Source organism: Bos javanicus, chromosome 17, assembly GCF_032452875.1.
Source record: "Bos javanicus breed banteng chromosome 17, ARS-OSU_banteng_1.0, whole genome shotgun sequence".
Lineage (NCBI taxonomy): Eukaryota > Metazoa > Chordata > Mammalia > Artiodactyla > Bovidae > Bos > Bos javanicus.
The window spans coordinates 31176643-31198698 of NC_083884.1; the positions used below are offsets into that span (position 1 = coordinate 31176643).

Consider the following 22056-nt stretch of genomic DNA (forward strand, 5'->3'; position numbering starts at 1 on the left):
CAATGTGAAGAAAGGTTTGGAGGGAGATAAAGCCGGATCCAGGAAGAGTGGTAGAATGCCACTATAGGTGTGTAGAGGGTTGGTTATACAGAAAGGCTGAGCATAGCACCTACTTGATCCTACTTTCCTGTGACTAAGGAGAAAGTCAGTTAACCTGCAGGCCGCTAAGAAAATGTCAGATTGCCCTGTGGAGTTGTACAGTACAAAAAGCGTCTTGACATTATTCGGGGGAAAAAAAACCCACTTTATGCCAATCAGGTGTTATTTGCCCACATTAATCACTAACTCTGTGCCCACTTCCCTCTCTAGAAGCTTCAGCAAATGAACAGAAACTCTTCTGACTTAGCCTTTTCTTTCTGTATTTCTTTGGAATGTTATCATTTTTCTAGAATATACCAAAAGTTAAAATAAACATGCTGGTATGAATAAAGAAGCAGACTTCCAAAGTAGGATTAGAAGTCCAGTAAATCTCACATTTAAAAAATAGACATTCATTATCTTCAAGCATTCTCTGCCTTACTCACATGTGGTACGAGGCAATGCCTTGCTGGATTGTCCCATCACGTGTCCTCCAGCCTTGGTGGACACACACCAGGCACACATGACTTTTGAATCACAGAGTAATCTGAGAGGCCCATGAGGTCATTTTGAGCTTTCTGCTGCCAGGGCTGCATTGTTGAGACTGAAACAGTTCTTTCTATACAGCTCTATCCTTCTTCTCTTGGGCTCCCTCTTTATCCTAAATGAGGTTCATGAAATGTTTCTTTTTTTTATTCTTCATTCTTTTGAGTTCCTTCTTTGTCATTTTTTTTTCTTCCTACCCGTTATATGGAATTTAATCTCATCCTTTTGTTTTCTGGTGTGTCTGAAGCTTAGGCAAAAACAGGTTGTTGTTAATTTCAGCAACGTATCTCAGGGGAGTTTGCCTTTGAAATGTTCCCTTTGCTAGGTGGTCTGAGAATCTGGTCTCTGGGTTGGTATATTGCACTAGGTTGTCCTTCAGGGCTAGTTGGAAGCCTTCTCTGAGCCTGCTGTCCACCTGCACAGGGCTACTTGGCCACATTTCTCCCTCTGCAAGTGTGTCTCCTGGAACTACTCTTTGGAAAATTCTGGTCATGGGTAGCCAAACTAAAGCTATTTGTAAAGTGGGGTCCTCTTCTCTGTTTTCATGTAAGTGTAAAACCACACTTCAAAAATCTACAACTTTATCCTGCCCAAACTTGATCTGCTTTGTTATTAGATTCAAAAGAGCTTTACCTCTTGGAATAAAAATTCAGCAGAGTGCGTGTACTGAAAAGATCATCCATGTGATGTTTATTGGTTTGTAAATCTGTGTGTGTGTGTGTGTGTGTGCATGCGTGTGTGTGTTCAGTTGCCAAGCCATGTCTAACTCTTTGTAACTCCATGGACTGCAGCACACCAGGCCTCCCTGTCTCTCACCATCTCCTGGAGTTTGCCCAAGTTCATGTCCACTGAATTGGTGATGCCATCCAACCATCTCATCTTCTGTCACCCTCTTCTCCTTCTGCTTTCAGTCTTTCCCAACATCAGGGTCTCTTCAGTGAGTTGGCTCTTTGCATCAGGTCACCAAAGTATTGGAGTTTCACCTTCAGCATCAGTCCTTCCAATGAATATTCACAGTAGATTTCCCTTAGAATTGATTGGTTTGATCTCCTTTCTGTCCAAGGGAATTTCAAGAGTCTTCTACAGCACCACAGTTTGAAGGCATCAATTCTTCAGCCCTCTGTCTTCTTTATGGTCCAACTCTCATATCCATACATGACTACTGCAAAGACTACAGCCTTGAATATATGGACCTTTGTCAACAGAGTGATATCTTTGCTTTTTAATATACTGTCTAGGTTTGTCATAACTTTCCTGCCAAGAAGCAATTGTCTTCTAATTTCATGGGTGCAGCCACAGTCCACAGTGATTTTGGAGCCTAAAAAATAAAATCTGTCACTGCTTCCGCTTGAAGTGAAGTGAAGTGAAGTTGGTCAGTCGCGTCTGACTCTTTGCGACCCCTCCATCCATGAGATTTTCCAGGCAAGAATACTGGAGTTGGTTGCCATTTCCTTCTCCAGAGGATCTTCCCGACCCAGGGATCGAACCCAGGTCTCCCACATTGCAGGCAGATGCTTTACCGTCTGAGCCACCACTTTAAACCCTTCTATTCACAATGAAGTGATGGGACTGGATGCCATGATTCTTAGTTTTTTTAATATTGAGTTTTAAGCCAGCTTTTTAAATCTCCTCTTTCACTTCCATCAAGAGGCTCTTTAATTCCTCTTCACTTTCTACCATTAGGATGGTATAATCTGCATATCTGAGGTTGTTGATATTTCTCTTGGCAGCCTTGATTCCAGCTTGTAACTCATTCAGCCTAGCATTTTGCATAATGTGCTCTGCATATAAGTTAAATAAACAGGGTGACAACATACAGCCTTGTCATACCTCTTTCTCAATTTTGAATCAGCCAGTTGTTCCTTGTATATAAGGTTCTAACTGTTGCTTCTTGACCCGCATACAGGTTTCTTAGGAGACAGGTATGATAGTCTGGTATTCCCATCTCTTTAAGAGTTTTCCAGTTTTTTATGATCCACACAATCAAAGGCTTTAGTATAGTCAGTGAAACAGAAGTGGATATTTTTCTGGAATTCTGGTTTGTAAATCTGTCAGAATTTAAAGAATGAGGTACTTCTTTCATATTGACCATTGTTTCCATTCTTAAGAGAAAATAAAATGCCCATTCTACTTGCCAGTACCTACAATAGCAGTCAGTTCTACATTTAATTTTGATGTATTATGTCCCACTGTATTTTTATATTTTTTATTTTATGTTTTAATGTTATCACCTTATGAAAATAACATAGACATCCTATTCTTGTGTGTTCTCCAAACTTATCTTTCGGTCAACCAATGACTCTTCAAAAATGTTCTCTGCAGTGAAGTGTTTTGAGGTCAAACATCTTAAAATGACATAGAAATGAAAGTTTTGAGTTTAGACCACTAATGGCTTCTCTTCTGTCTTTTAAAACAAGGATCTCTTAGTTGAGCTTGAACTTAGACATCTGGTTCTTGATATTTTCAGTTATTATTCTGTGAGTTTTTCCCTCTGCATTTCCCCTCTCCTCATCCCATTACTCCACATTTCCTGTAAGCAGTGGATAGATGTGTAATACCTAACTCAGGGAGGCCTGTGGCAGGGCAAACTGTCCAGTCTGAACATGTAAAGGGCTTAAATGAATGGCAGTTACTGATTATGAAATAATTATCTTAAAGAATCATGAGACAGAAATGAATTCCCTCTGATCTATCTTTAATATTTTCTTAGAGGAGGAGAGAGGGAAAATATGTGGCCCCAAAAACACAGTAGACCTGCCCTGATTTTTTGGCAGCATATGGCTAGATCTTAGAAACCAGAGGCTTCATGGGGCATCTAGGTTGGCAAGGCCATAGGAAACCTTGCAAGAACTTTCCAAGCATGGTAGAAATCATCAGACTGTTGATAGACATGGAAAGACCAGGCTGAGAGGATCACTAAGCATCTTGGTGCTAATTTGTTTGCTAGTTTTGCTGAAGAGATACTGTAGTTAACCTCAGCTTTCCAACCCCTTAGTGCTCCCTAGAGAATCTTTAAATTTTGTTATGGACCATAAGTTTCCCACTGGCTCATGGGGATGACAGCTTGAATGTAACTTAAGTTGCTTTATAAAAGTGTTGATTATTTCTCACATGCTTGAGTTTGTGGCCTGATATTTATATTCTTTGTATATATGGATAGTATTCTCTTAGTCATTACTGCCATAAAAAATAGATTAAATCTCATAAAATGAACATCCCAAAGTCTTAAAGGACCTCCCTCTCTGGGACACTCTGGGACACAAGAGCATCCTCTCTACATATTAGGTGCTTAGGTATTTTACTTTAGGAGAAAATAGAAGCTCACCATTCCTTTCTTTCATGAATAACATCCCTACAATTCTGGCCATTGTAAGCCTAGCTATGGAAGCAACTACACCACAGGAATCATCCTCTTGAAGTATCTAGGGTTTGTAGAAGAAGGAAAAAGCAAGCATTATATCTAATCTAAGCTATTTGGGCTTCTGGCTTTCAGGATATGTCATCAGGGTAACTGAGAAAAAGAATTTGTTTTTTAGGAAATAACTTTGACCCATACATTCACTAGTAGAATCCACGATCTACCAATTATTTTGGATGAACTGGCATTTTAATGTGTACTTTCTAACATATATATGTGTATATTCTTTATCTTAAAAGTCGAAATGTGTTAAAAGTCAAAATGTGTGTGTATATGTGCATAGAATTTTATGTCTGAATTTCACTGTTCTTTTAGCTTCAGTGCAAATGGAGAAAGCATAAGGGAAAAATAAAGATGGAGAGAGACAGAAATTATTGGCTTCTCTTCTTTCCTATACTTAAAGTGTTGACACAAACAATGTGTACAGTTTTAGATAGGTCAAATGTTATAACAGAGTATTTAGTTTGGGACTTTTCTATGCCAAGTCAAAATCTGGACAATTTCTATTTACTAGTTGGCAACTGTATGTTTGGATCTGGCTACCAGGTCAGATTACACAGTAAGCGTTACCAAAATAGGCTTTCTCAAAACCACCTTGAGTCATGTTGGCACAAATTAGAGAATAAAGGACCATTTTGGATTTCTGTTGGATGACGTGGAAAATTATCAAAATCCTTGAGGGAGGCTTGGCAATAGACTTATACTTTATCCTTGTGTTATTGTGGTTATCAGGAGAAGGAGATGGCAGCCCACTCCAGTATTCTTGCATGGAGAATCCCATGGACAGAGGAGCCTGGTGGGCTGCTGTCCATAGGGTCACACAGAGTTGAACACGACTGAAGTGACTTAGCATGCAAGCATGCATGTGTTGAAGAAGGAAATGGCAACCCACTCCAGTATTCTTGCCTGGAGAATCCCAGGGACAGAGGAGCCTGGTGGGCTGCCGTCTGCGGGGTCGCACAGAGTCGGACACGACTGAAGCGACTTAGCAGCAGCATTGTGTTTATCAACATTAAACTTTCCTGACTATGCATGAATGCTCATATATAGTCATGAACATACTTTTGTATCTGGCATAGAAAATCCCTTAAAAGGAATATAAAACAATAAGGAACATAATGCTGAATTGTCCCTCAAGAGTGAGAAAAGCCTAGAGGAGAAAATGAAATAGAATCTCTCAAAAGGAGGGAGAGCTCCTAGTCATAATTGCTAGATTTACCAAATACAAATTTAATTGGCTTCCCAATTAAATTTGAATTACAGATAAATTTCAGATATTGCATGGAATATAGCTATACTGTGAAAGTACTCATTGTTTATCTAAAATTCATGTTTAATGAAAACCTGTATTTAATCTGGAAACCTTCGTATAAGTAGGCACGATTTGTGGATCATTTTCTCTTGGCAAGTAGAAGGTAAGTGGCTACTTCTGAGAAGGCAGATTCAGGGTTCAGAAATTGTTGACAATCCCAGGATAAAATTCAAGGAAATCCCATCTTCAGCCTGGAGAGGAGTGTGTGTGAGGCCTAGAATCCTAAGTGTTTCCTGTTGTGACGGAATTCCTCTGATTCTCTTGAGAGATAAATAAAATAGTAGGTTGGAGAGCAGAAAAATAGGTGATTCTTAGAAATGACCTTTCTAGGAGAGAAAGAACAATGACAGCAACAGCAGCCAAAAGGCAGAGAGTTTTGAGAGTAATAACCTTATGTGAAAAAATGAAGGAGAAATAACAAAAGTGCCCAGGTTGGTTATCACTGAATCCTCTTCTTTACTGCAGGTCCTTCCTTGAAGAAATGAGGGAGATTCTTTGAATGAAACTACATTTCCCAAAACATTGTAAGTAAGAGTGAATGGAATAAAATCTGGATTTATTTTCTTTCTTTTTCCTAATTATTTTCCTTTGCATTCATGTGTATTCATACTTAATACATATGTATACCCACATAGTGAAAAGTAGTATAAATTTTACTTTTCACTTGGTGGTTTAAGAAGGTAGTAACTATAAGATTAGTGAAAAAATGAAGTATAAACTTTAAATGGAGTGCAGGCCAATGTTTTGGTCATTTTTTTCTCTCAGTTGCATTTCCTTATTCTCTTACTCTGGATTCTGCAAACATAATCCATAGTAATTAATTTAAATTTTCTTTTGATGTTGATCTTCATCAGCTCTTGGTTTAAATACCAAACACTTCACACACCACACATTCTTGTTTTAATCCCTGAATGTAATCAACATTTCATATTCTCCTTCATATGCTTGCTATTAGTAAGACTCCAAGTTCTGTTCTCAATTACCACAGATATGCTAAGTGTATGTACAGCAGAAATTTGCTAATTTGTAACTTAAAAGCCTGGAAAACAATGGGCTTAAATTAATTGGGTATCTGGTATTTTTTAAATTACACAACAACCAAACATTAACTAGGTTGAGTAAAGAACAATTATTTTACTTTATATAATGCATAGTTTTATATGAACAGATAATGGCCTACTTGAGATTTCTAGGTTAGCTCACAACTCTGCATGTTCATACAGCTGCCTTTAGGTACTGGCTCTAGTCAATATGCTGGAAGTCAGTTTACTGAATCATCAGTTAACTGACTTATAGAATCAGTTACTGAATTACAGAATTTCCTGGAGCTTTAGTCTTCCCTGTGTCCCTGGGCTTGCCCTTGCTTCTCTGTTATATGCAAATGAGTGTTTCCCCTTAAATATAGTTTTCTGAATTCTCTATTTATGTAGACTTAGGTTTGCTCTTAACTCTGCTGGTAAATGATTAAGGCAGTGTGTGCATGTGTGCCAAGTTGCTTCAATTGTGTTTGACTTTATGCAACCCTATGGATTGTAGCCAGTCGGCTCCTCTGTCCTTGGGATTCTCCAGGCAAGAATACTGGAGTGGGTTGCCATGCCCTCCTGCAGGGAATCTTCCCCACCCAGGAATCGAACCCATGTCTCTTACATCTGCATTGGCAGATGGGTCCTTTACTAATAGCACCATCTGGGAATCCCTTAAGGCAGACATTTAAATTAAAATACTAGGTTAAAACTTAGTTTGGGCCTTTGGTACTAAGGAATGTTAAGCAAGAACTAGAAAAGAACATTGGTCTGATGAGGAGGAATCTGGCTTTGTCATTAGGCATCTGAGTGACCTTGAACAACCAGTTTCTCACCTCCAGGCATAGATTTCCTAATCTCAGCATGTTATCAATCTCAACTGAGAAATGGATCTATTGGAAGGAAGTAGACTTGCATTTTGAATACAACTGAACAGAGCTTGTGGTCCCCTTTACCCTTGGAAAATTGTGTTACTCATGTACAGTACCTGAGTTGTGTGTGTCCTGATAGATAGAGGATCAAGACTATCGTTCGCAGATGCCTTAGTCTTGCTGTTATGTAATTTCACTGTCTTCTAGGCGCCAGGACTCCTGTTATTGGTGTGAGGTTTTTGTGTCTATGATTTAGGGAATTTCCACTCAAGAGTTTTCTAGGAGACTCACAGTGCCAGGTTTGGATAACATGCTTCAGCTAAATGAGATATAAAAATAAGATACTTGGAAAAGTTTTACTAATGAAATAAATTTTTTTGTGTGTACCCTTAATTCATTCATTTACTAACAACTATTTATTGTGTACCTACTATGTTCTTACAGTGGATCTGGAAGGTTTTCACAAAGTACTCATGGTCTTTTCAGAGATAGTCATGCAATCAGGCAAGCAAGTATAGCACAATGTGATAAATTTCTTCTAAGTTATATACTAAGAGTGTTGGATACCCCAGGTCTCAGAATGCTGCCCCCTCACAATCCCTTTATGAGTCCTTCACCATGGTTACCATGCTACTGACCAGTGGACTTGCCGCTCTGGTCAAAGCTGACTCTGCCACCACATAGCATATCTTATAAGCTGGACGGTGTTCTCCTGGGGTGGGTGGTAGGAAAGAACACCTCAATGGAGATCATGGTGCCTAATTGCATTGATACAATCTTTTCTTCCAAATGGGCCTACACTGGATGAATCAGTCAGTAAAGAATCAGCCTGCAATGCTGGAGACCCAGGTTCAATCCCTGGGTAGGGAAGATCCCCTGGAGAAGGGAATGGAAACCCACTCCAGTATTCTTGTCTGAATAATTCCCTGGATAGAGAAACCTGGTGGGTTACCATCAATAGGGTCACAGAGTTAGACATGACTGAATAACTAACTTTATTTTTTTCTGAATAGTTCAAACTCAACATATAGAAAAGGTCATGCAGTGGATAAAATGGGAACAGAAGTTGGAAGACCCTGTGGTATAGTAATGACAAGGCATGAGCAAAGGGCTTAACATATGTTTGCTTCTGATACAAGTCATGAGAGCTGCCCTGGGATCTCAGCGCTTTCCTCTCTCTGAGCTCCATCGTCCTGAGGCCTGGCTGCATGGGTATTCTGGCATTCCCACGGGGCGCCTCCTCCTCATTCCAGCTCCTGTTTTCACAACAGATGTCCATTTGTTTGTAGCCTGAGTGGTTTCTGGTTTTAGCAATGTGAAGTGCCAGACACAAAGGTTCTCTGAGATGATGAGAGAGTCCTGACTCTGTATCAGGGAGTGCATCGTATCGTGCTTCACCTGAGACTTGAAGGGCACATAGGGTGGGCCAAGGGGAGGACAGGGGACCAACCGTGAAGTATAGGGAGACGAGAGAACAAGTGATCTCAGGGAATAGGCGGTAGTTTAGCAAGGCTGGTGCAGAAACAATGTGTGGGGGCGAATGTGACTTGTATTATAAGTACTAAATCAGAATGATTTTGCATTGTGTACTACAGGTAGGGAGAAATGACTACCTTGGTAAGCAGTGTGGAGGATTTATTGGATAGGAATAAATCTGGGGTTTAAAAGATAAGTTATTGGGTTTATTTCAGTGGTATAGATGATATATAATGGCCTTAACTAGAGCAGAAGCACTTAGTTTAGGGGGGTAATTATAAAAGAGATTCTAGAACAGTGGGTGAGGAAGAATTGGTAACTGCGTGTGAGGGAACACGCAGGGATGACTCTTAGGGTTTCTGGTTGGGCGATTATGCAGATGACGGTGACAGTTCTCAAGCAAGAGGACATGGGAGGGAAACACATTTGATGGAAGAAAAGCTAGCTTCAGTTTTAGTTCTTTTGGATTTATGGCACAAAAATGTTTGATTGTCTTGTGACTATGAGGTCTAAACTAATAACAGAAGTAAAAAAAGGTGATATAGAAGCAAATTATTCTAGGCTTCAGATGCATTTGGCATTGCTCTTCTTTTTCTTCGTTACCATTTTCTAATTATGGACCTCTCTGCATAGATTTCAAGTACCCAGGAGAGAATCCTTGAAGGGATTTCCAGTGATTTTTTCCATTCTTTGACTTTAAGGTGACTCTGGGAGGCAGCTGGTTGGTGTAAACCTGTTTCAAGCTACATCCCCCTAGGGATGCCATCAGTCACTGTGCTAGGCTATACGGTGGTGAGCCGTGATGGGGATGAGAGGAACCAAAGCAACAGCAAACAAAAACTCTTCTTGGCTTTCAGTTTCCTCTCAGTGCTCTTTCACTGACTCTAAAGGTAAGATAATGGCCTTTGTTTTCCATCTTGTCTAGATTCTTTGACTCAGAAGTCGAGCTAGTTTCTGAAACAAAGTGTGCCTTATATAACCGGCAACTGTCTATTACTGTCCTCTAAGCTTCCTTTGTCCCCTCAATCATTTTTAGATTCCTTTAGTGGTTTTTGTTTGTTTGTTTGTTTGATTGATTTTACACTATACACTGGTGAGTTGTTTACCATTAGAAGGAGTTCATTGGAGAAATTTACTCTGGGCTCACTTAAGACTGATCCTGCATGCATGCATGCACTGCTTCCAGGGTTACTCACTCCTTTAGCTTTGTTAAGGAATCTGTCAGTCAAATGAGTGGCTGCTGACAGCAACTTTTAAAGACTCTTCTCTTAACCATAACACATTAAACACTTTTAAAACAGATAAGTAAACATTTTCTTAGAGTCTGTTGTGCATGTTTCCTTGCTGCACACTTCAATATAATGAAATTCATGTTGTGCAAGGAGAATTTTGTTAAAATACATCAAATTTCATTCTTTATCTTTTTGTCCATATGTGTGTGGCTTCCCACAAATCCATGACATGTAGGGCTAATGTGATAATGAATTTTCATTTTAAATGTTGAAGGTCCTTATTATGGTCCGCAGCTCAAATGAAGTTTTCCTTGTGAAAAATATGTCTCTCTTTGCATCTCTTCTCTTTTGTTTTGCTCATCTCCTCCATCAGGATGAATCTAACATTGTGAAACTAAGAGAGCCACTGGCAGTGGCTTTTTTTAGGGGAGTATCCTCGCTGAAAGCAATACCGAAGAAGCTACGTGGAAATAGGCTTTCTGATGATGAATTACTGTTGCAAAAAGAACTCAGTGACACTGATAAATATTAAAGAGCCACTATAGCCCCCATGGAAACCATTTTATTTAGTTGCTTCTAAAACCTATTCTCTGTACTTCTCTTCCCTTTTATTTCTGAGCTGATTTACATGACAACAGAGTCTATGGTCTAAGTATGTCTGCTCTTGCTGCTATTCTCTACTGTGAGTCCTCACCCTCTCTTTGCTGAGAAGATGAGTCACAATGAAGTGAGGAGTAAATGGCTACTGGAGCAGATGAACTCTGAGAAACAAAGCTCCTCTTTTCATGCAAATCTCCTTAGTAATTTAATATGAAGGAAGAAAAGAAAGCAGGGTACAAGGTATCAAGAGAACTGGATGGTATTCAAGGTTGTTTCATGAAGCCTTGACGTCTCTTTAGGAGTGTCATCTATCAAAGCATCTCTTTCCCTTTCATATGAAGTGAAAACACATTTCCATTTTGAAGGGAAATGAGGAGGAACATAAAACTAACCTCAGTCACAGGAGCTGGTTGTGTGCTCACACTGCCCGGCCCCTCAGTGTTAGGTTTGACTCTGTCACTCATTCCCAGCCAATAAAAACTCATCTCAGCATGACTGCTGATTGCCCAGGTTTTCTTCTCTGCCCTGGAGGCCTGCTCCTCTTCCTTTCTTAGTCCATCTTTCCCTATCTTTCAAAGCTTAACTCAAGAACTGTTGTTTTATTCTTTTTTTTTTTTTTTTTAGGTCAAATGCATTGAATTTTATTTTATTTTATTTTTTTAAATTTTATTTTATTTTTAAACTTTACAATATTGTATTAGTTTTGCGAAATGTTGTTTTATTCTTAAAGCCTTTCTTTTAAATTGAGTATTCTTTGTTCAGAATTCCCATTGCATTTTGAGTTGGTGTCTATAATTTAATCATCAGTTCCTTCCTATGATAGAGATTTTTCTCTCACCAAAATTTACTGAGGAAAGTGACTATGTATTATACTGTGTTACTCTTTATCCACAACTCTTGATATAATAGCAGATATATAATATGTCATTGTTAGGTGGATTAGCTACAATTTAAGAATCATGAACCAAGAAGGGTAAATTTGAAATATATGCCTTGATTGTTTTTCTAGTACCTTCAACTCATGGCACCTTTCCTTAAAAATAAGGCATAGCCTGCATTTGATGACTGTTCAGTGATGCCATTGATTTCAGGATGGTCAATCAATGTATTTCAGAAGCTTGATACCTACTCAGATTTTTTTTTAAGTTGGGATACTTTATTGATAACAATAATGTTTATAAGAGGAAATACTTAAGAGCTCACCTTGTGTCCAGCAGGAGTCCAGGCATTTTAAGTATTTGTATTCTTTAATCCTCACAATAGACCCATGAAGAAATAGTGTCATTGTCATCACCATTTTATAGAAAAAGAAACTGAGTGTTAAGTAACTTTCCTACTGTTTCAGAATTTGAACCTCATCAGGCTAGCTTCGGAGCTCATACTTTGAAAAAAAAATGTTACTGGAATATCAGTTCAGTCTCTCAGTCATGTCTGACTCTTTGTGACCCCATGAACCGCAGCACGCCAGGCCTCCCTGTCTATCACCAACTCCCAGAGTTCATTCAAACTCACGTCCATCGAGTCAGTGATGCCATCCAAGCATCTCATCTTCTGTAATCCCCTTCTCCTCCTGGCTTCAATCTTTCCCAGCATCAGGGTCTTTTCAAATGAGTCAGCTCTTTGCATCAGGTGGCCAAAGTATTGGAGTTTCAGCTTCAACATCAATCTTTCCAGTAAACACCCAGGACTGATCTCCTTTAGGATGGACTGGTTAGATATCCTTGCAATCCAAGGGACTCTCAAGAGTCTTCTCCAACACCACAGTTCAAAAGCATCAATTCTTCAGCACTTAGCTTTCTTTATAGTCCAATTCTCACATCCATACATGACTACCAGAAAAACCATAGCCTTGACTAGACGGACCTTTGTTGGCAAAGTAATATCTCTACTTTTTAATATGCTACCTAGGTTGGTCATAATTTTCCTTCTAAGGAGTAAGCGTCTTTTAATTTCATGGCTGCAATCGCCAGCTGCAGTAATTTTGGAGCCCCCCCAAAAAAGTCTGACCCGGTTTCCACTGTTTCCCCATCTATTTCCCATGAAGTGATGGGCCCAGAGAACATGATCTTACTTTTCTGAATGTTGAGCTTTAAGTCAACTTTTTCACTCTCCTCTTTCACTTTCATCAAGAGGCTTTTGAGTTCCTCTTCACTTTCTGCCATAAGGGTGAATGTCATTTGCGTGTCTGAGGTTATTGATCTTTCTCCCGGCAATCTTGATGCCAGCTTGTGCTTCTTCCAGCCCAGCGTTTCTCATGATGTACTCTGCATAGAAGTTAAATAATCAGGGTGACAATATACAGCCTTGACGAACTCCTTTTCCTATTTGGAACCAGTCTGTTGTTCCATGTCCAGTTCTAACTGTTGCTTCCTGACCTGTATACAGGTTTCTCAAGAGGCAGGTCAGGTGGTCTGATATTCCCATCTCTTTCAGAATTTTCCACAGTTTATTGTGATCCACACAGTCAAAGGCTTTGGCATAGTCAATAAAGCAGAAATAGATGTTTTTCTGGAACTCTCTTGGTTTTTTGATGATCCAGTGGATGTTGGCAATTAGATCTCTGGTTCCTCTGCCTTTTCCAAAACGAGCTTGAACATCTGGAAGTTCACGGTTCACATATTGCTGAAGCCTGGCTTGGAGAATTTTGAGCATTACTTTGCTAATGTGTGAGATGAGTGCAACTGTGTGGTAGTTTGAGCATTCTTTGGCATTGCCTTTCTTTGGGATTGGAATGAAAATTGACCTTTTCCAGTCCTGTGGCCACTGCTGAGTTTTCCAAATTTGCTGACATATTGAGTACAACACTTTCACAACATCATCTTTTAGGATTTGAAATAGCTCAACTGGAATTCCATTAACTAGCTGTGTTCATAGTGATGCTTCCTAAGGCCCACTTGACTTAACATTCCAGGATGTCTGGCTCTAGGTGAGTGATCACACCATCGTGATTATCTGGGTCGTGAAGATCTTTTTTGTACAGTTCTTCTTTGTTTTCTGGGCTCCAAAATCACTACAGATGGTGACCGCAGCCATGAAATTAAAAGACGCTTACTCCTTGGAATGAAAGTTATGACCAACCTAGATAGCATATTCAAAAGCAGAGACAGTACTTTGCCAACAAAGGTTCGTCTAGTCAAGGCTATGGTTTTTCCTGTGGTCATGTATGGATGTGAGAGTTGGATTGTGAAGAAGGCTGAACGCTGAAGAATTGATGCTTTTGAACTGTGGTGTTGGAGAAGACTCTTGAGAGTCCCTTGGACTGCAAGGAGATCCAACCAGTCCATTCTGAAGGAGATCAGCCCTGGGATTTCTTTGGAAGGACTGATGCTAAAGCTGAAACTCCAGTACTTTGGCCACCTCATGTGAAGAGTTGACTCATTGGAAAAGACTCTGATGCTGGGAGGGATTGGGGACAGGAGGAGAAGGGGACGGCAGAGGATGAGATGGCTGGATGGCATCACTGACTCGATGGACATGAGTCTGAGTGAACTCTGGGAGTTGGTGATGGACAGGGAGGCCTGGCGTGCTGTGATTCATGGGGTCGCAAAGAGTCGGACACGACTGAGCAACTGCTCTGATCTGATCTCTGTGTATTCTTGCCACCTCTTAATATCTTCTGCTTCTGTTAGGTTCATACCATTTCTGTCCTTTATTGTGCCCATCTTTGCATGAAATGTTCCCTTGGTATCTTGAATTTCCTTGAAGAGATCTCTAGTCTTTCCCATTCTATTGTTTCCTTCTGTTTCTTTGCATTGATCACTGAGGAAGGTTTACTTATCTCTCCTTGCTATTCTTTGGAACTCTGCATTCAGATGCTTGTATCTTTCTTTTGTCCTTTGCTTTTCACGTCTCTTCTTTTCACAGCTATTTGTAAGTCTCCTTAGACAGCCATTTTGCTTTTTTGCATTTCTTTTTCTTGGTGATGGTCTTGATCCCTGTCTCCTGTACAATGTCACAAACCTCTGTCCATAGTTCATCAGGCACTCTGTCTATCAGATCTAGTCCCTTAAATCTATTACTCACTTCCACTGTATAATCATAAAGGATTTGATTTAGGTCATACCTGAATGATCTAGTGGTTTTCCCCACTTTCTTCAATTGGAGTATAGTTTATTAATAATGTTGTGTTAGTTTCAGGCATATATCAAACTGAATTAGTTATACATATACATATATCCACTCTATTTTTTTTTTGAGTCTTTCCTCATGTAGGATATTATAGAGTATTGAGTTGAATTCCCTGTGCTATATAGTAGGTCCTTATTAGTTATTTATTTTGTGTATAGTAGTGTCGATATGTCAATCCCAGTCTCGCATTTTTTTCCCTCCCTCCCCCTTTCTCCTGGTAAGTGTAAATTTGTTTTCTACATCTGTGAGGCTCTTTCTGTTTTGTGGATAAGTTCATTTGCATCTGTTTTTTAGAGTCCACGTACAAGTGGTATCATATGCCATTTGTCTTTCTCTCTCTGGCTTCACTCAATATGACAATCTCTAGGTCCTTTCATATCTCTGAAAAAGGCATTATTTCATTCTTTTTTGTGTGAAGACTGTGCTCCTAACCACTGTTCTATTCTGCCTCTTCCTCTGCCATTGGGTTTCCCCATACTGTCACCCTTTTTTGTGTATAGTGTCCCTCACCATCCAAACTCAGGGACCAGAGATTCTGAGGTTTCTATCAAGACTTTTATCTGGGATCTTAATATTCACCATGTAAAACTCAGGGGTGGATTCAAATTGGATATCAAGATGTACTGTAAATAAAATATAGTAGGAATTTACAGTTAAAAGTATGAGCATATGATTGTTGCAAACTTTAAAAATTAGTGTGTATGTGGTACCAATGAAAACATAAATGAAGGTCAGTGAGTCACATAGTTTGACTAGAATTCCTTTTCTACTTTTACTTTTTAAAATTTTTTTATATAAATTTATTTATTTTAATTGGAGGTTAATTACTTTACAATATTGTATTGGTTTTGCCATACATCAACATGAATTCACCACGGGTATACACGTGTTCCCCATCCTGAACCCCCCTCCCTCCTCCCTCCCCGTACCATACCTTTGAGTCATCCCAGTGCACCAGCCCCGAGCATCCAGTATTGTGCATCAAACCTGGACTGGTGATTCGTTTCTTATATGATATTATACATGTTTCAATGCCATTCTCCCAAGTCATCCCACCCTCTCCCTCTCCCACGGAATCCAAAAGACTATTCTATATATCTGTGTCTCTTTTGCTGTCTCGCATACAGAGTTATCATTACCATCTTTCTACATTCCATATATATGCTTTAGTATACTGTATTGGTGTTTTTCTTTCTAATCACCATTTATTTTAATTGGCTATTTATTAAGTTACAGAATGGCTAAATCAAACTGAAATTACATAGGTTTTTGTAAAACTAAAAGGAGGAATATATAAAGCTGTTGGGGAAATAGATAAAGGAAATGATTCCTGGACTTATTTTTGTTTATGCTATGGGGGAAAAAATCTTCCTAGTTGAGAAAGAAGCCTGTGTTTCACTCTGGTGCTTATTTCAGGAGCCAAACTTGTGTTCTGGGAGTGAATTACTATTGAAGTGGGTTGCTCTTTAAATACCTCAAAGGACAGGTTTGTTCTGTGTGTGTGTGTGTGTGTGTTTGTATGACCCTTTGATAAGGTTATGGGAGGTATTTAGATTCCATTTAGATGTATAAAACCAGACTACAGATGTATTTTCTGAACTAATATATAGTGAAATTAAGGTGTCATATCTCTCCTTTTCTCCTGAGTGTGGTAAGAATTAGAGGGGAGAGCAAAATTTGACTTTGCATCCACACCGTAAAAGCATGATTGCAGGACTGCTCCACGTGCAGGAATTTCAGAGACTTCTGCCAGCTGTGTACTGGCGAATGAAACCCAATTACTTATAAATTAACCTGCATTAGAGCAAGGGATGATATGCTACATCTCAGCAAGTATCATCACCCTCACTAAGGGAGACACCTGATTTTCCAAATTGAAATAAACCAAAAGCAACCAGCACAAGCCTAAACTTTACTCAGCTGTCATACATCTGGTGGGAACCTACTGTCAGGTACTGTACTAAGCTCCAGGGCCAGAAAAGGACTAAACTGTACTCTCTGTGCTTCACAGTCTCACACTCTGTGGTAGGGCAGGTAAAGAGGAGAAGGATGATGGGAAATGAGAAAACTAGTCTTACAAATTACAATAAACGCAAAAAGGGGTATGTCTAGGCTCCTTAAATACTAAAGAGCAGGAGTGGAGAAAGGTTTATCAGAGCAAGTAGCCTTTCTGGCGGGACACACAAAGAGAATTGAGCCTGTCTGAGTAGAAGCAAGGAGAGTAATGTTTTTGTAGGAGGAACAGCTTGCAGAAAGGCATCAGGTTGTAACAAAGCAGGATTCTGTTGGGAAACTGCAAATTGGAAAACACAAAGAAATGTGGTTTCATTTTTGCCTATAGTTCTCATTCATTTAGAACACTTGATATAAAAATGGTGCTTAATTAACCTTTAAAACTTCCCTCTGAGAATGGGTCTTTGGAGCTCAGCATCAGGTCTGGGCTGCCGTATGTGTCAGGTCCTGGTGAAGGGTTGTCCTGGGCATCTCCAGGAGTGCACACTCCATGCAAGGGCACCTGTGTTGCAGATTATAAGCAATGCAGGAGAACTTGTGTGGCTGCCGGGTCAGAGCTGTGGTCTTTGGGGGACCTGATGCGCTGTTCCCTAAATGTCCTTCTTTCTCTTGCCTTCCTGTGTATTACGTTCCCTCCCATCGGCTCTAAACATCCTTCTTCCTTTCTTCTACATGAGAAAGTCATTCTTATTTTGAAATTATAAACTAAAGGCTACTATGTGGAAAAGGTTCTCATTTCGCCTGTGCAGTATATTCCATATATATACTTTGCTTGTGCGTAGTGGAGAAACATGTGTAAAGGTTTTCTATTTCCTTTTATAATGTAACAGGTTTGTCTGAATTTATTTAGTCATCTGAATTAGTCATGAGTCAAGACAACATTTGACTTTCAGAAACTACAGTCATCATGGCTTGGTAATGATTGTATCAGTAGGAAGAGTGTGTGTATATGTGTGTGTGTGTGAAGGGAGGGCATAAGAGAGTGAACTTTCCATTCACAAGCATAAAATAACTCAAAGAAAAAACATTCTGAAATTTTAATATGCCATGTTGTCCCCTAAAAGCAGCTGTATTCCCTCATCGGCCTCTCAGAAAGCTCAACAGAATGCCCGGTGCCCTGCTGTGTGCCCAGTCACCACAGACAACATGTCTGTGGTGTCACAAGCCAAATAACATGGCCAGAGCCACTGTTTTAATCTTCCAGTTGACATCTGAATGTAGGCAGTTGTTTTAAAGTAGCAATTAGCTGCACCCTCTGGGAATTTATTTCCAAAATTTATGCTAGTCCTTATGCGTCTCATTATTTTGCTTATGTAGGCTGTCTTGTTCAGCTAAATAAAGCTATGTGGTGATTATCTGCTTTCCTTAGGCATCCTACTTTAAATTTGATATAGGGAATGATGGATATGCCTGCAGTCTGCACCAGAGTCAAAGACATGATGTAACGCTATGGGGATATTTATTTGGTTTCTAGACTTTATTTTGAACTTACAAAAGAGTAGAAATTCAGGTATTTTTATACATTATCATGTGCTTAGAGCCGAGGAGATAAACTCCAGACATCTATCTACATGTTGGAAAATATAGAAAAGACTGATTTGAGAATTTGGTTGGCAGTGATTTCCAGCTTTGGTCCTAAAGTAAAATCTAAATTGTACTGATTTGTTCATTCCACAGTGTGTCATAAGATAGGCTTCAACTTTAACAACGGCCCTCCCCCTGCTCAAGTACAGATCCAAAATACTCTGTTAGAATTGTTATGGTGTCTCCTCAAAGAACATGGAACAGAGAATGGGCCTAGAACTATGTGGAGTTAGCAAAATTGTGCCTTAACTTCCTACTTAGAGAAATTAGTACATATGTAATTAAATGGATCACTCATTAAAATTAAAGGCATTTCTTCTTGAATATAATTGTCTTTAATTTTTTCTGAATATAGTGGTTTTCCACTATAGTATATGCCTTATACTTTTCAATTCCTTACTTATAAAGAGAAAGGCTATGGAAAATATGAGTCAAGGATTTAGTCGATTTCAAACTTTCTTTGTTCAGACAGTTGATAATGAGAGTCCCATCACAGTGAGATGGTCTGCGCTTGGGCCACTTAGTAGTTTGCCGCTTACATCATGGACACACCTCAGTGGTGAATTCCATACTGTCTGTATGATCTGATTGAGGAAGTCAGACTTACTGATTTCATTGGCCTTTCATTCATATGAAACTGCCAATCCCTCTCTTCTCTACGAAGGAGGAATTATAAGTAGGAGACATTTGCCATTCAGGCTCCCTATCCTCCAATGCTAGAAGTGGTCCTTGCCCAGCTCTGCAGAGTACAGTGATCACTTCACCAATCTCTTAACTAACCTGCCAGTTCATCCGTATGCTTCATCCCTCAGTTATGTCCGAGTCTCTGTGACCCCGTGGACTGTAGCCTGCCAGGCTCCTCTGTCCATGCGGATTCTCCAGGCAAGAATACTGGATTGGGTTGCCATGCCCTCCTTCAGGTCCCCTGCATTGCAGGTGAATTCTTTACCGTTTGAGCCACCATGGTCTCCATGAAACATACTGCTTAGGGCCAAGAGCACATGCAAGCATCTTGCAAACCGGCTTCTCTCTAATGTCCTTGTGTTACCTTTGCACCTGTACGTTTTAAAGTTACTTACTTATAATAAACAGTCAGTTGTTTTATTTTTCAGTCAGGTTCCCTGGGAGGTGGATTCTGAGATAGAGATTAGCATACTTGACGTTTATTAGGGAGTGCTTTTGAAACAACACCTGCAAAAGGAAAGGGAAGGAAATAGGCTTCAGCAGAGGGAGAAGTTGGGCTATAACACAGTTTCAAAAAAGCCTTCATCCACCACCACAAACAGCTCCTGAAATCTGGAATGCCACTTTAGAGATGTATCAGATTGGGGATCAAGGTGCTGGACCTTCTCCCCTCATGCTGACTGGTCTTTGTCTTTGACCTGCTCCAGACACTGGCTTTCTCTTCTGCAGGAGGAGGAGAGCTGGCAGCTGAGGACTGTTTGTGCTGCCCTCCCAGTATCTGGAGGAGCAAGGCCTTTCGTCCTGAAGGGGGATCTATTTCCACTAAATCTATTGATAAACATTGTAGTTATCACCAGTGCATTTATTTGGTTAAATATCACTTAAATCCACATAAGATACAGTCAGAAAGAGGTAGCTCCTTCTATGGCAAGTAAATTGATTTTGTTTTTAAAGACTCAGAAATTAAGAACTGAATTACATGTTAAGTATAAAAATATTGCTCTTTTCATAGGTCCCAAATTAACCTTACGAAATGACCATTTTATAGGTCATAAATGTTAAAGTTGACAATTTCATAAGGAAAACACTAATATAAATGATTGGGAAAATGTCATAGAATATAGAAAGAGTTTGCAAGCAAGTAACTTTATGAGATGCTTCTTTCAGTTCTAACAGAAAATGAAACTGATAATTATTGACTCAATGGTATTGGCATGGTTTCTTTAAAAAATGTGTTACACCAATCAGTGATCTATTCTCAGAGAAAATCCTTTGACCCTACATCAGACAACTGGTCAAGGAATATACCCTTAGATATTTCAAGTTAAAATATTGGAAAAATTTAGTCTAGTAACAGTTGCCTCCTTTGCTGGCTTCTTATTTTTTGGTGTCTCTGCCATTTTGTACTCCTTCCAAGTTGCTGACTGATACTCAGTTTTGGAATAGGGATAGTTCTAGGATTTGTGCAACCTACTGCTGCTGCTGCTGCTGCTGCTAAGTTGCTTCAGTCGTGTCCGACTCTGTGCGACCCCATAGACGGCAGCCCATCAGGCTCCCCTGTCCCTGGGATTCTCCAGGCAAGAACACTGGAGTGGGTTGCCATTTCCTTCTCCAATGCAGGAAAGTGAAAAGTGAAAGTGAAGTAGCTCAGTCCTGTCCAACTCTGAGCGACCCCATAAAGCATATACAATTTGGTGTATACAATTTGGTGATCCTCAAGAAAAGGGATCTTGAACTAGGTATAAGTGATTACTTAGAATAAACAAAAAATCACACAAAAAACTAACTTTAGAAAGTTTATAAATAGTATAATAAAATTTATAAACATAACATTTTATTAATTGGCTGCATCTTTTTAATTTTAATTGGAGGATAATTACTTTACAATATTGTGATGGGTTTTGCCATACAATTTTGCCTCCATACATTTGATCACTTTATAAATGAAAATAATTTTGTAATATTTTTTATAAAGGAAAATAGAAGAGTAGTTCAATCTGTCCTCTAGCATGGTTGATAATTTAGATAAACCTCTTTTTATCTTTATAACTCATCATTGGTAATCTTTTGTCAGTGTTTTCAGATTGTCAAGCAGAAGAAAACCCTTATCAAATTTCAGATACAAACATTCTCAGAGTATTCAGAGCATAATACCTTTATTGGTGCAGAATCTTAAATCCTCTTTAATCTTAAATCTTAATCTTAAATCTTCAGTAACCACTTTGTCACTGATGACATCATTAGAGAGTTTTACCTTATCTGAACTTCAGCATTTTGCATAATCAGCAGAAAGTTAAGTCTTTTTCCTGTATTTCATTTTTTTACCTTGTCTAATTTGTACTTTATTGGTGAGGTTGAAAACTCTTTCAGTGCTTTTTTTTTTTTATTGCAAGATATTTACTTTACAATATTGTGCTGGTTTCTGCCTTACATCAACATGAATCAGTCATAGGTATACACATGTCCTCTCCCTCTTAAATCTACCTCCCATCTCCCAGCCCATCCCATCCCTTTAGGTTGTCACAGAGCACTGGGTTGAGCTCCCTGTGTTACACAGCAAATTCCCACTGGCTGTCTGTTTTACATATGGTAATGTATGTATTTCTATGCCACTCTCTCAATTCATTCACCCTGTCCCTCCCACACTGAGTTCCCAAATATGTTCTCTATATCTGTGTCACCATTGCTGCCCTGCAAATAGATTCATCAGTGCTATCTTTCTAGATTCTATACACATACATTATTATACAATATTTGTCTTTCTCTTTCTGACTTGCTTCACTCTGTACAATAGCCTCTAGCCTCTAGCCTCTACCTCATTAGGACTGACTCAGTGCATTCTTTTGTAAAGCTGAGTAACATTCCATTTTATATATGCACCACAATTTCTGTATCCATTCATCTGTCAATGGACATCTAGGCGCTTCCATGTCCTGCTGCTGCTGCTGCTTTGCTTTAGTCGTGTCCGACTCTGTGCGACCCCATAGACGCCAGCCCACCAGGCTCCCCCATCCCTGGGATTCTCCAGGCAAGAACACTGGAGTGGGTTGCCATTTCTTTCTCCAATGCATGAAAGTGAAAAGTGAAAGTG

General features: G+C 39.4%; 1 long non-coding RNA gene across 1 annotated transcript in view; it reads left to right on the top strand.

Annotated features, from left to right (window-relative positions):
- The window catches only part of LOC133228633 (uncharacterized), a 751016-nt gene that overhangs the window by 139327 nt on the left and 589633 nt on the right, over positions 1-22056 (top strand). Inside the window, exons 2-3 of the long non-coding RNA XR_009730301.1 lie at positions 5820-5878; positions 9426-9614. This is a non-coding gene — a long non-coding RNA (uncharacterized LOC133228633). The remainder of the gene's footprint in view (positions 1-5819; positions 5879-9425; positions 9615-22056) is intronic.